The sequence below is a fragment of the Hyperolius riggenbachi genome, chromosome 8 (genome assembly GCF_040937935.1).
Source record: "Hyperolius riggenbachi isolate aHypRig1 chromosome 8, aHypRig1.pri, whole genome shotgun sequence".
Classification (NCBI taxonomy): domain Eukaryota; kingdom Metazoa; phylum Chordata; class Amphibia; order Anura; family Hyperoliidae; genus Hyperolius; species Hyperolius riggenbachi.
Window position 1 is genome coordinate 228,841,696 of NC_090653.1, and position 14,071 is coordinate 228,855,766.

The 14,071-nt window shown below is 44.5% G+C and overlaps 1 protein-coding gene across 1 annotated transcript in view; it reads right to left on the bottom strand.

The window, feature by feature from the left end:
• Nucleotides 1-4,376, bottom strand: part of TMEM268 (transmembrane protein 268) — a 188,885-nt gene extending 184,509 nt beyond the window's left edge. The window contains exon 1 of the mRNA XM_068248271.1: nucleotides 4,354-4,376. The gene's annotated coding sequence lies outside the window, so the exon portion shown is untranslated. The remainder of the gene's footprint in view (nucleotides 1-4,353) is intronic.
• Nucleotides 4,377-14,071: the final 9,695 nt, after the last annotated feature.

Sequence of the window (14,071 nt, forward strand, 5' to 3'; positions counted from 1 at the left end):
AGCCGCGGGATAGCGGCGTTTTAGCAGGGGCACACATGCCCCTGCTAACTATGAGCTCTGAAGCTGGAATTATTCTCGCTTCAGAGTCTCTTTAAGGACTTTTTTATGTTGTATCACTTCTACGACTATTTATAGGCATTACTATTAAAAGTTATGCTTTATGCATAAGATTACTGGGCCGGGAAACCTTCAACTTGTATTTACCGTAGTTTGTTTCTGATTTTGTATTGAGCTATTAGAGGGGTGCCCCCCCTTTTGTTTCCCAGATATGAGTATTAATATTTAACATCAATACAGTGCCAATGCTTCTTGAAAATAGACAAATCAAATGCAGCAGGTGCTATCAAACTGAGCATTCTATGATGCAGACGCAGTTATACATCTGTTGTTTGCAGGAGGCTTGGGGGAAGGGCAATGTGATGACGTAATCAATTTTGCCCTAGTCAATCTATAACTTGGGGCGTACCAAAGACCAGACTTGAAACCCTAAATAGTTTTGCAAAAAAGAGCCGACAGAAACACTGCTTACAATGAATTCCAGGCCTACACACTGCTTTCGGTTATGTAAAACTACAGCAAGTCTAACTATTTCTTTTAAATATGATAGTTACATTTGAAAAAAAGTAAAAAATACCAGGTTCACATTTAAGAATCCCATGCAGATATCTCTTGTAGAAGCACAATAATATGGCATTATGGGCTTCCAGTCGCTCATTCATACAAAGCCCTTGTTATGAAAATAATCCTTGTAGTACATCATTACCCCTGTACTGCTATTTCATATCCTCCATGTATTGTTAGCTGGAATACAATGTAAAATAATTGCACAACCTTTCTGAAAGAATATTGCCATTTGCAGCAAAAAACAGGAAACAGGTAGGTGTGAAGAGCAATTAATCTTTTTGTTCTAACACAAAACTGCAGCGCTCAGAGTTTTCATGGGTAGATACTAAATTTAATCCCATGCTGTGTACCTGCACTTCCTGAAGAGAGCAGATCGGCCTTCTATTGTAAACAGAAACTCTAATTTTCATTACCTATGTGAACACATGCTGATCTCATTCATATTTCAGAACACACACCACCCTGCTCTGCACTGAGGCTTCATAATATGGAGCTTGTATCTAGTCATGCAGTGATCAGAGCAGGCCAAGGTTAAGTTGTTGCATAAAAGTGCACTTGACTCCTGAAGAAACAGAGTAAAAAACCATCTTGAGAGCTACAGTCATCAAACTAGACAACATGCACTCTCGTCAGAGGCGGGACAAGGTCCTCCAGCACCCAAGGCTGAGACACCAAAGTGTGCCCCTCCATCCCCCCCCCCCAGCCGTCACACACTGATTACTACTAGACTAAGAGGCGCCCCAGGGCCCCCAACCTCCCCAACACCTTAATATCTAGTTATCTGGCTTGAAGTCACTGCCATGTATCCCCTTTCCTTATTTATTTCTGCTTCAAACACAATTAGGAATGACAGCTGAATGAATTTTGCGCCCCCTCTTACACTGCGCCCTGAGGCTGGAGCCTCTCCAGCCTATGCCTCGGCCCGGCCCTGACTCTCGTCCCCATTAACTGTACAATTTTTTGATCTAGTTAATCAGATTATATTGTATGAACAGAGAAGCTGCTGGGCCCAATTGATCCTGAACATTCACATTATTGATCATTTCTTTAAAGAGGAACTGTCATGAAAATCTTACAATTTAAAACACATAGAAATAAAGGTGGCCACACATCATACAATTTTTTAATTATCTGTTCAATTTAAGAATTGCAATCAAAATTTTAAAAATATGACCAACGAACCACACACCTATGTTCAATTTTTCCCCAGTTATGATAAAACTGATTGGAAACTCTGAGAAAATTGCTAGGGTGTGTATATTAATAAATTGGCAATCCAACACACGCCATACAATCTTTTAAAAAATTGAAGAGAAATATCTGGTATTCCGAATCGATATAAATCGAAAAAAAAACGGTAAATTCGATTGGATTTTTCAGTCGATTGAAAAAAAGGCTTTCCATTTTTTCAGGAGATACGATCGTTTTTATCGAATTGCTGTAAAATCGGATCATTTTATTGTATCATGTGTGGCCACCTTAAGAAGTACTTTTCTCCCAGAGAAAAATGAGCCACAAATTACTTTTCTCCTATGTTGCTGTCACTTACAGTAGGTAGTAGAAATCTGACATTACCGACATGGTTTGGGCTAGTCCATCCCTTCATGGGGGATTCTTAGCATGGCCTTTATTCTTCATAAAGACATTCCCTGAAAATGATTAACCACTTCGGTACCAGCAGCCTCTGCCCCCTTAAAGGGACACTTAAGTCAAAAAAAAAAATGAGTTTTACTCACCTGGGGCTTCCAATAGCCCCCTGCAGCTGTCCAGTGCCCTCGCCGTCTCCCTCCGATCCTCCTGGCCCCGCCGGCAGCCACTTCCTGTTTCGGTGACAGGAGCTGACAGGCTGGGGACGCGAGTGATTCTTCGTGTTCCTGACCACAATAGCGCCATCTATGCTGCTATAGCATATATCATATACCATATAGCAGCATAGAGGGTGCTAGTGTGTCTGGGAACACGAAGAATCACTCGCGTCCCCAGCCTGTCAGCTCCTGTAACCGAAACAGAAAGTGGCTGCCGGCGGGGCCAGGAGGATTGGAGGGAGACGGCGAGGGCACTGGACAGCTGCAGGGGGCTATTGGAAGCCCCAGGTGAGTAAAACTCATTTTTTTTGTTTGACTTAAGTGTCCCTTTAAGGACCAGAGGCTGCTGGTACGCTAAAATGCGCATACCGACGAATAGCCGCAATAATCCGTCGCCCCCACCGGTCACACCACTCTGTCCCCACCACAGGCTGCTCTCTCTGCCGGTCAGGAGCCACTTTCATTGGCTCCTGACCCTGTCACTCAATGAAAGCCAATAGGATTGGCTTACAGGAATGACAGGGCCAGGAGCCAATGAAAACGGCTCCTGCCCGGCTCACAGTGCTCTGCCGTCATAGAGGCGACAGGGCAGCACATTGCGGCAGGTAGAAAGCGGCGAGAGCGGCGGGCACGGGCGGGGACGCGCGGTGAATGGGACGTAGAGTTTACGTCCGGTCAGAACCGCAGCACCACCCGCCCGACGTAGATTTAAACGGCGTCGGTCCAAAAGCAGTTAATACAAAGATGCTGGCCAGCCTCCCTGCTCACTGCACACTATTTTGGCAGTTGGACGAAGCAACTGCCTTTCGCTAAGTACTTTTAAAAATAAAGAAAACCCCTGAGAACCCTCTTATGAGAAGATGGGCTAGTCCAAAATCTGTCGGTAATGTTAGATTTCTACTACCTACTGTAAGTGACAGCAACATAGGAGAAAAGTAATTTATGGCTCATTTTACTCTGGGAGAAATGTACTTCTTATTTGTATGTGTATTAAATTTTAACATTTTCGCTACAGTTCCTCTTTAAGAACTATTCAATAAGCATGGTGGATTTTTCATAGATATGATCACCAAAAGTTTTTTTATATATATATTTTGCTTCCTTTGATGCTGTGAATTAATTCAAAATAATCTTTTCTTTCGATCTAAATGATCTGATCAGAAATACAATCGTTTGCTAAAATGGTGCACCGTTAATGGGCACCGTAACCACTTGAGGACCACAGTCTTTTCGCCCCTTAAGGACCAGAGCCTTTTTTTCCATTCAGACCACTGCAGCTTTAACGGTTTATTGCTCGGTCATACAACCTACCATCTAAATGAATTTTACCTCCTTTTCTTGTCACTAATACAGCTTTCTTTTGGTGCTATTTGATTGCTGCTGCGATTTTTACTTTTTATTATATTCATCAAAAAAGACATGAATTTTGTCAAAAAAATTACTTTTTTTACTTTCTGTGCTGACATTTTTCAAATAAAGTAAAATGTCCTATAATAAATCAATAGAAAAGGTAGCTCCTCTCCACAAACCTCAGATAATTAGAATGCTATTGGCCTGGTGCGCTCCAAGTAATAGAGATGTGTGTCTCCTTCTAATAATCTTGTAATGAAACTAAGCGCTCATCAGGTCTACAGTATACATATGTGCATACAATTCTTCTTTTACTCTCAATTGAGCCCAGTATTATACCCCCTTAATCATGGAATACAATCCCCCTCACACAGATAGTACCCAGTTCATATACTCTTCACAATGTGTATAAATATTCAAAAGTCCTGGTGCTCAGGCCCAAAACCGATAGTCTGGGCAAGTGTCCTTAAACTCCTCACACTATATTGCCAATCCTTATCCTTTCCTCAAAAATCCAAGCTTGCAGTATTATCATCAATCAGTGGAATCCTTAGTGCAAAATGATCATGCTCACCAGATGAAAATGCCAATCACTACATTTGGCATTTAGCGTATGTGGCCCAGCCTGCGAAAGCCTTCTTATGTCTTCATTGGACTCACCGCAGTACATGTAAAAAACAAGAGGGACCTCTATGGTGTAGTATGTTGGTTACATATATGCTTCACCTCGTGTCTGCCACACAAACCTCCACCAGTGTGATCCACACCTAAATCCGTATACAGACACGCTGGCCTCTTACCAGATCATGTGGCTAATCAGTCAAGACCAGCATAAGCGCTTGCAGCGGTGTAAAAATTCCTTCTCAGACACGTCCCTCCAGTCTTTCAGCACCTTTGAACTCAGACAGACACTCCAATAGTGTAACACCGTTTATTCCAGTAAAAATTAAGTTTAAAATTGCACTTACAAACTCCAATAAAATATGCGCATGTAAAAGTATCCTCGAGGTTCAGCGTCTCCCTCTGTGGATAGGCTCCGCCCAACTAGTTTCGTCGTGATGACTCATCAGGGGCCTGATGAGTCATCACGACGAAACTAGAATAAACGGTGTTACACTATTGGAGTGTCTGTCTGAGTTCAAAGGTGCTGAAAGACTGGAGGGACGTGTCTGAGAAGGAATTTTTACACCGCTGCAAGCGCTTATGCTGGTCTTGACTGATTAGCCACATGATCTGGTAAGAGGCCAGCGTGTCTGTATACGGATTTAGGTGTGGATCACACTGGTGGAGGTTTGTGTGGCAGACACGAGGTGAAGCATATATGTAACCAACATACTACACTATAGAGGTCCCTCTTGTTTTTTACATGTACTGCGGTGAGTCCAATGAAGACATAAGAAGGCTTTCGCAGGCTGGGCCACATACGCTAAATGCCAAATGTAGTGATTGGCATTTTCATCTGGTGAGCATGATCATTTTGCACTAAGGATTCCACTGATTGATGATAATACTGCAAGCTTGGATTTTTGAGGAAAGGATAAGGATTGGCAATATAGTGTGAGGAGTTTAAGGACACTTGCCCAGACTATCGGTTTTGGGCCTGAGCACCAGGACTTTTGCCTATTTATACACATTGTGAAGAGTATATGAACTGGGTACTATCTGTGTGAGGGGGATTGTATTCCATGATTAAGGGGGTATAATACTGGGCTCAATTGAGAGTAAAAGAAGAATTGTATGCACATATGTATACTGTAGACCTGATGAGCGCTTAGTTTCATTACAAGAAAATTTCCTATACATTTATAGAGACTCCGTAACAAAAATTGCATCCTGTTTTTTATCATCCTACAAGTTCAAAAAGCTATTCTAATGTGTTCTGGCTAACTGCAGCACTTTATACTATCACTGTCTCTGTAATAAATCAATGTATCTTTCCCCTGTCAGACTTGTCGGCCTGTGTCTGGAAGGCTGCCAAGTTCTTCAGTGTTGTGGTTCTGCTATGAACTCTCCCTTCCAGGACCCTCTATGCACACTGCCTGTGTGTTATTTAGGATTAGAGCAGCTTCTCTCTTCTCTCTTATCTTTTACAAGCTGGATAAATCGTCATCTGAGCTGGCTGGGCTTTCACATACTGAAGAGTTACAGACAAGGGCAAAGCTGTTTGCAGGAAGAAACAAGCAGCCTGAAACTTCAGTGCATGAGAACAGGGGGAAAGAAACACACAAATGATCTCTTGAGATTCAAAAGGAAGGCTGTATACAGCCTGCTTGTGTATGGATGTATTTTCTATGTGTGGACATACTGTACATCAACCTACTTCCTGTTTTGGTGGCCATTTTGTTTGTTTATAAACAAACTTTTTAAAACTATTTTTAACCACTTTTAATGCGGCGAGGAGTGGCAAAATTGTGTCAGAGGGCAATAGGAGATGTCCCCTAACACACTGGTATGTTTACTTTTGTGCGATTTTAACAATACAGATTCTCTTTAGGCGCAAAAGTTATTCTGCTACATGTCTTTGATAAAAAAAAAACATTCAGTGTATATTTATTGGCTTGGGTAAAAGTTATAGCGTTTACAAACTATGGTGCAAAAAGTGAATTTTCCCATTTTGAAGCATCTCCGACTTTTCTGAGCACCTGTCATGTTTCATGAGGTGCTAAAATTCCAGGATAGTATAAATACCGCCCAAATGACCCCATTTTGGAAAGAAGACATCCCAAAGTATTCACTGAGAGGCATGGTGAGTTCATGCCACGGACTCACTATGCTCCTCTCTGAATACCTTTAAGTGTCTACTTTCCAAAATGGGGTCATTTGTGGGGTGTGTTTACTGTCCTGGCATCTTGGGGGGTGCTAAATTGTAAGCACCCCTGTAAAGCCTGAAGGTGCTCATTGGACTTAGGGCCCCTTAGCGCAGTTAGGCTGCAAAAAAGTGCCACACGTGGTATTGCCGTACTCAGGAGAAGTAGTATAATGTGTTTTGGGGTGTATTTTTACACATACCCATGCTGGGTGGGAGAAATATCTCTTTAAATGACAATTTTTTGATTTTTTTTTACACACAATTGTCCATTTACAGAGATATTTTTCCCACTCAGCATGGGTATGTGTAAAAATACACCCCAAAACACATTATACTACTTCTCCTGAATACGGCGATACCACATGTGTGACACTTTTTTGCAACCTAGGTGCGGTAGGGGGGCCTAACGTCCTATTCACAGGTCATTTTGAGGCATTTGGATTCTAGACTACTCCTCACGGTTTAGGGCCCCTAAAATACCAGGGCAGTATAGGAACCCCACAAGTGACCCCATTTTAGAAAGAAGACACCCCAAGGTATTCTGTTAGGAGTAAGGTGAGTTCATAGAAGATTTTTTTTTTTGTCACAAGTTAGCGGAAATTGACACTTTGTGAAAAAAAACCCAATACAAATCAATTTCCGCTAACTTGTGACAAAAAATGAAATCTTCTATGAACTCGTCATACACCTAACAGAATACCTTGGGGTGTCTTCTTTCTAAAATGGGGTCACTTGTGGGGTTCCTATACTGCCCTGGCATTTTAGGGGCCCTAAACCGTGAGGAGTAGTCTTGAACCCAAATGTCTCAAAATGACCTGTGAAATCCTAAAGGTACTCATTGGACTTTGGGCCCCTTAGCGCAGTTAGGCTGCAAAAAAGTGCCACACATGTGGTACTGCCATGCTCAGAAGAAGTAGTATAATGTGTTTTGTGGTGTATTTTTACATATACCTATTCTGGGTGGGAGAAATATCTCTGTAAATGACAAATTTTAGATTTTTTTACACACAATTGTCCATTTACAGAGAGATTTCTCCCACCCAGCACGGGTATGTGTAAAAATACACCCTAAAGCACATTATACTACTTCTCCTGAGTACGGCGATACAACATGTGTGACACTTTTTTGCAGCCTAGGTGCGCTAAGGGGCCCAATGTCCTATTCACAGGTCATTTTGAGGCATTTGTTTTCTAGACTACGCCTCACGGTTTAGGGCCCCTAAAATGCCAGGGCAGTATAGGAACGCCACAAGTGACCCCATTTTAGAAAGAAGACACCCCAAGGTATTCCATTAGGAGTATGGTGAGTTCATAGAAGATCTTATTTTTTGTCACAAGTTAGTGAAAAATGAAACTTTGTGAAAAAACAATAAAAATCAATTTCCGCTAACTTTTGACAAAAAATAAAATCTTCTATGAACGCTTCATACACCTAACATAATACCTAGGGGTGTTTTTTTTCTAAAAAGGGGTCACTTGTGGAGTTCCTATACTGCCCTGGCATTTTACGGGCCCAAAACCGTGAGTAGTCTGGAAAACAAATGTCTCAAAATGACTGTTCAGGGGTATAAGCATCTGCAAATTTTGATGGCAGGTGGTCTATGAGGGGGCGAATTTTGTGGAACCGGTCATAAGCAGGGTGGCCTCTTACATGACAGGTTGTATTGGGCCTGATCTGATGGATAGGAGTGCTAGGGGGGTGACAGGAGGTGATTGATGGGTGTCTCAGGGGGTGGTTAGAGGGGAAAATAGATGCAATCAATGCACTGGGGAGGTGATCGGAAGGGAGTCTGAGGGGGATCTGAGGGTTTGGCCGAGTGATCAGGAGCCCACACGGGGCAAATTAGGGCCTGATTTGATGGGTAGGTGTGCTAGGGGGTGACAGGTGGTGACAGGAGGTGATTGATGGGTGTCTCAAGGTGTGATTAGTGGGGGGAATAGATGCAAGCAATGCACTGGCGAGGTGATCAGGGCTGGGGTCTGAGGGCGTTCTGAGGGTGTGGGCGGGTGATTGGGTGCCCTAGGGGCAGATAGGGGTCTAATCTGATGGGTAGCAGTGACAGATGGTGACAGGGGGTGATTAGAGGAGAGAACAGATGTAAACAGTGCACTTGGGAGGTGATCTGACGTCGGGTCTGCAAGCGATCTAATAGTGTGGGTGGTCGATCAGATTGCCCGCAAGGGGCAGGTTAGGGGCTGATTGATGGGTGGCAGTGACAGAGGGTGATTGATGGGTGGCAGTGACAGGGGGTGATCGATAGGTGATTGACAGGTGATCAGTGGGTTATTACAGGGAAGAACAGATGTAAATAATGCACTGGCGAATTGATAAGGGGGGTCTGAGGGCAATCTGAGCGTGTGGGCAGGTGATTGGGTGCCCGCAAGGGGCAGATTAGGGTCTAATCTGATGGGTAACAGTGACAGGTGGTGATAGGGGGTGATTGATGGGTAATTAGTGGGTGTTTAGAGGAGAGAACAGATGTAAACAGTGCACTTGGGAGGTGATCTGACGTCGGGTCTGCAGGTGATCTAATGGTGTGGGTGGGTGATCAAATTGCCCGCAAGGGGCAGGTTAGGGGCTGATTGATGGGTGGCAGTGACAGGGGGTGATTGATGGGTGGCAGTGACAGGGGGTGATTGATAGGTGATTGACAGGTGATAAGTGGGTTATTACAGGGAAGAACAGATGTAAATAATGTACTGGCGAATTGATAAGGGGGGGTCTGAGGGAAATCTGAGCGTGCGGGCGGGTGATTGGGTGCCCGCAAGGGGCAGATTAGGATCTAATCTGATGGGTAACAGTGACAGGTGGTGATAGGGGGTGATTGATGGGTAATTAGTGGATGTTTAGAGGAGAGAACAGATGTAAACAGTGCACTTGGGAGGTGATCTGACGTCGGGTCTGCAGGCAATCTAATGGTGTGGGTGGGTGATCAGATTGCCCGCAAGGGGCAGGTTAGGGGCTGATTGATGGGTGGCAGTGACAGGGGGTGATTGATGGGTGATTGACAGGTGATTGACTGGTGATCAGGGGGGATAGATGCATACAGTACACAGGGGGAGGGGGGTCTGGGGGGGTCTGGGGAGAATCTGAGGGGTGGGGGGATGATCAGGAGTCCCCAGGGGGCAGTTTAGGGACTAAAAAAAAATAGCGTTGACAGATAGTGACAGGGAGTGATTGATGGGTGATTAGGGGGTGATTGGGTGCAAACAGTGGTCTGGGGGGTGGACAGGGGGGGTCTGAGGGGTGCTGTGGGCGATCAGGGGGTAGGGGGGGGCAGATCAGTGTGTTTGGGTGCAGACTAGGGTGGCTGCAGCCTGCCCTGGTGGTCCCTCGGACACTGGGACCACCAGGGCAGGAGGCAGCCAGTATAATACACTTTGTAAACATTACAAAGCATATTATACGCTTCTGATGCGGCGTTAACAACCCGCCGGCGCTTCCGATTGGCCAGCGGGTTGACGTTGCGGGTGGGCGGAGCCTATTGCCGGCGGATGCGCGCGCATCCCAGCGCGCGATCCCCCGCAACACAGTGCCCCAGGACCCGACGCCATTCTGCGTTACGTGGTCCTGGGGCTGCCACTTTGCCGCCGCCAATCTGCAGTAGGCGGTCGGCAAGTGGTTAAAGGGAACCTGAGATTAGAAGCGTCTCAGGTTCCATACTTACATGGGGCTTCCTTAAAGGATACCAGAGCTCAAACGTCATGCGCAGCGCGCTCCCGGCCGGCTAGGACGCGCGCAGCCCAGCCGGAAGAGGATCTTGGGGGGGGCTTTTAGTTGAGTTATGGGGGGCAGATAGGAAAACGGGGGGAGCAGTGGGTATCAGCACAGGTGGTAGTATATGCCTGCTCCCCCTTTTTCTGAAAACATTTTGAGCTCTGGTATCCTTTAAATCCCCTTGAGGCCGCTTGTCCCTCACAGTATCATACCTCCCAACTTTTTGAGATAAGCAAGAGAGACACTTAAAGAGGGACTCCAGCGTAAACAAACATACTGTTATTAAGTTACATTAGTTATGTTAATTAAAATAGATAGGTAATATTATCTCTTACCCACCCTGTTTTAAAAGAATAGGCAAATGTTTGACTTCATGAGGGCAGCCATCTTTTTGGTTGAAAGGAGGTGACAGGAAGCATGAGACACAGTTCCAACTGTCCTGTGTGCTGATCACCCCTCCCAGTTGCTAGGCAACGTGAATAACAACATAGGAAATCCCATCATGCTTTGCACAGCATCAGTAAAAAAACGCCCAGGCAGGTCTCTGATGGGTGGAGCTTAGCTAAAAATGCAGCTAGAAATGATGCTTTGGTAGGAAAAACAAAGTTCTGATGCTGGGAAACAGTTAAAGAAACACTAAGCCTTTTCAGTTCTGCTGAGTAGATTTTTAGTCCGGAGGTTCACTTTAAGCCACACCCCTGACACACCCCTAATCATGCCCCCGACACAGCCATAGTCATGCATACCATAGAAATTTCATAAGAAAAATATTGTATGTTATTTTATAATGCAGACCACACTTGTCCTTTATATCCTGGGTCATTTTCCTTCATTGTAACATTTGAAAATAAGAAATATAACAGTTTAAAGGATGGGAATAAAGTTTAGAGTCAATTAAACACATTTTCAGTAAAACAAAAACAAAAACATATCTGTACATGGATCTGTACATCAGTCCTGAAAGAGGGACAAATAAGGAAGAAAGAGAGACAGAGGGACATGGCTACAAAAAGGGACTGTCCCTCCAAAAGAGTTACAGTTGAGAGCTATGTAGTATCCCCAGGTGGCTCCTATCACTTGCAATTCAGCCTGAAAGCCTGGCACCCCGCATGAAGTCACATCTTTGCTGCTCCGTTGTCCCTCCGCCGGCATAGCAACAGCACACGTCGTCAGCTGTACCGCATCAGGCCATAAGAAATGTCGCCTAAGGGATTAGGTCCTGACAGCCGACGGGTGACATTAGTTGCCCCCCATGTGTACGTGCCTTTATGGTCTTAAAGAGAACTTTCACTGCCAGTTCTTCAAGTTCTGACAAGATTTTGTAGCAGCTGCTGGTGAGTGACTGTTACTGTTGCTGGCATATTGGAGGCTTCTGGTGAGTGACTGTTACTGCTGCTGGCATAGTGTGGCCGTTACTGCTGCTGGCATAGTGGCAGCTTCTGGTGAGTAGCCATTACTGCTGCTGGCATAGTGTGGCCGTTACTGCTGCTGGCATAGTAGCGGCTGCTGGTGAGTGGCCATTACTGCTGCTGCCATAGTAGTGGCTGCTGGTCAGTGTCTGTTACAGCTGCTGGCATAGTGGCGGCTGCTGGTGAGTGACCGTTAATGCTGCTGGCATAATAGAGGCTGCTGGTGAGTTGCCATTATTGATGCTGGCAAAGTGGCGGCTGCTGCACTGCTGGCATAGTGCCGGCTGCTAGCACAGGGGTTGCTGCTGGCATCAGGGGCTGCTGTCGACACGTGTGCAAAGAGGTGCTTCTCTGCACATGATGAATAATGCCCACCAAAGGAAGCCACACCTTTTCTATATAAAGGATGTGGTCTTCATTCTCTCACCATTGAGAAGACTTCATTCACCCACCATCTATCTGTAGCTTGCCTCTCCCTCCACTCTTACTTAATCGGGACACTATTTTTCAGTGCAGCTATTGTACTTAGAGCAGGGCTACATAAAATGGCAGCCGATGTCCATGAATAAGGACTTTGGTGGCCATTTTCTTGTAGTCCTGCTCTAACTACAATTGGACGAATGGAGCAAAGGGTAAGGCAGAGCGGCACCAAAGCAGTGGTGAGGGAGCTGGAGCGGGGACGTAGTAACACATACCCAAGGCTGCCACAAGACATGAATGTGTTGAGGCACAAGGGTTGGGAACTGCTGACATAGAGCTTTCCGGGTTCGCTCTGTGTCCCCTCATTCCACTGCCCAATTTTAATGTCGAAGAAGCTATTGGGTCTCTTTGGAAGGACTCTGGTCTTTGTGTACTTACAAAGATAAGCAGCTCTGTATGAGCACAAACTTACCCATGCACTGTACACAGCCACACAGCCACAGAACTTGGAGACCCACGTACTTACTAAGCCTGGATATTAAATGAAGAAAGTGATGTGCAATCTTGTGCTAATCGTATACAGAGGAGGTGATTGATGTTGGTCAAACCACACTACTTTAGCTGCTCCTCTACCCCAGCTGAAGGGTATGGATGCCACTGTAGAGAAGCAAAAAGATGGAGGAGCTCTCCGTAGTGTATTTATTATGAAAAACACGCAAATAAATAAAAACACTTACTAGATAGCAGTGTATAACAGGCTTGTAAGAGTTTGACACCCAATCAACATCCACTGGGGACAGCCTCTTCCTCCTCTGTGGCCGACAGCAGGTGCCTCCGTCGGGTAAAAACACGTGCCAGTAACCTCACTACACGTTTCAGTCCTCCACGTCTTTGTCCTGATGAAGGCCCAGCGTATTTTTTATTTCTTTGCGTGTTTTTATAATAAAAGGTTAATACACTTCGGAGCGCTCCTCCATCTTTTTGCTTCTTTACCTATGAAGCCTGCCCGAGGAGAGCCAAAGATGAAGCAGATGGTAAATTTGTACAGGGGATAGCAGGGAACGAGGAGACCAAGAGAGGTGAGTATCAAACTTAAAGTCAGTTTCCTCCTGACTTCAACCTCAAGGAAACCTAAGAAAGAAAGGATTCAAAAGTCAAACATTTTTTAATGATGATAGCATAGTTAGGGGCTTTGCTATTAACCGCTTAAAGGAACACTGTCGTGAAATTCTTAAAATTTAAAATATATGTAAACACATACAAGGAAGAAGAAAGTTTCTTCCAGAGTAAAATGAGCCATGAATTACTTTTCTCCTATGTTGCTGTCACTTACAGTAAGTAGCAAAAATCGGACATTACCGACAGGTTTTGGGCTAGTCCATTTCTTTATAGGGGATTATGAGGAAGGGCTTTATTGTTTATAAAGACACTCCCTGAAAAGGATTTATACAAAGATGTTGGACAGCCTGGCTGCTTACCGCACACTTTTTTGGAAGTTGGGTGGAGCAACTGCCATGCACTAAGTACTTTTCAAAATTAATGAAAACCCTGAGAACAACCCTGAGGAGATGGGCTAGTCCAAAACCTATTTGTTCTGTCAGATTTCTATTACCTACCGTAAGTGACAGCAACATAAGAGAAAAGTAATGTATGGCTCATTTTACTCTGGAACAAACATACTTCTTATTTGTATATGTTTACATATATTTTAAGATTTTCGCGACAGTGGTCGTTTTAGTCGGAAAGAAATTACGCAAAATTGTGAAATTACTGCTCCTGATTATGTTTAAAAACGAGATTAATTATGATTTTACACAAAATTTCACGTTACGATTTTGCATCATAATTGCGAATTACAATGAAAAATGAAGATTATGTAATATTTGTGCTCATCACTACACTTGACGTAAAAAATGGTCTAACGCACGGAACGGAG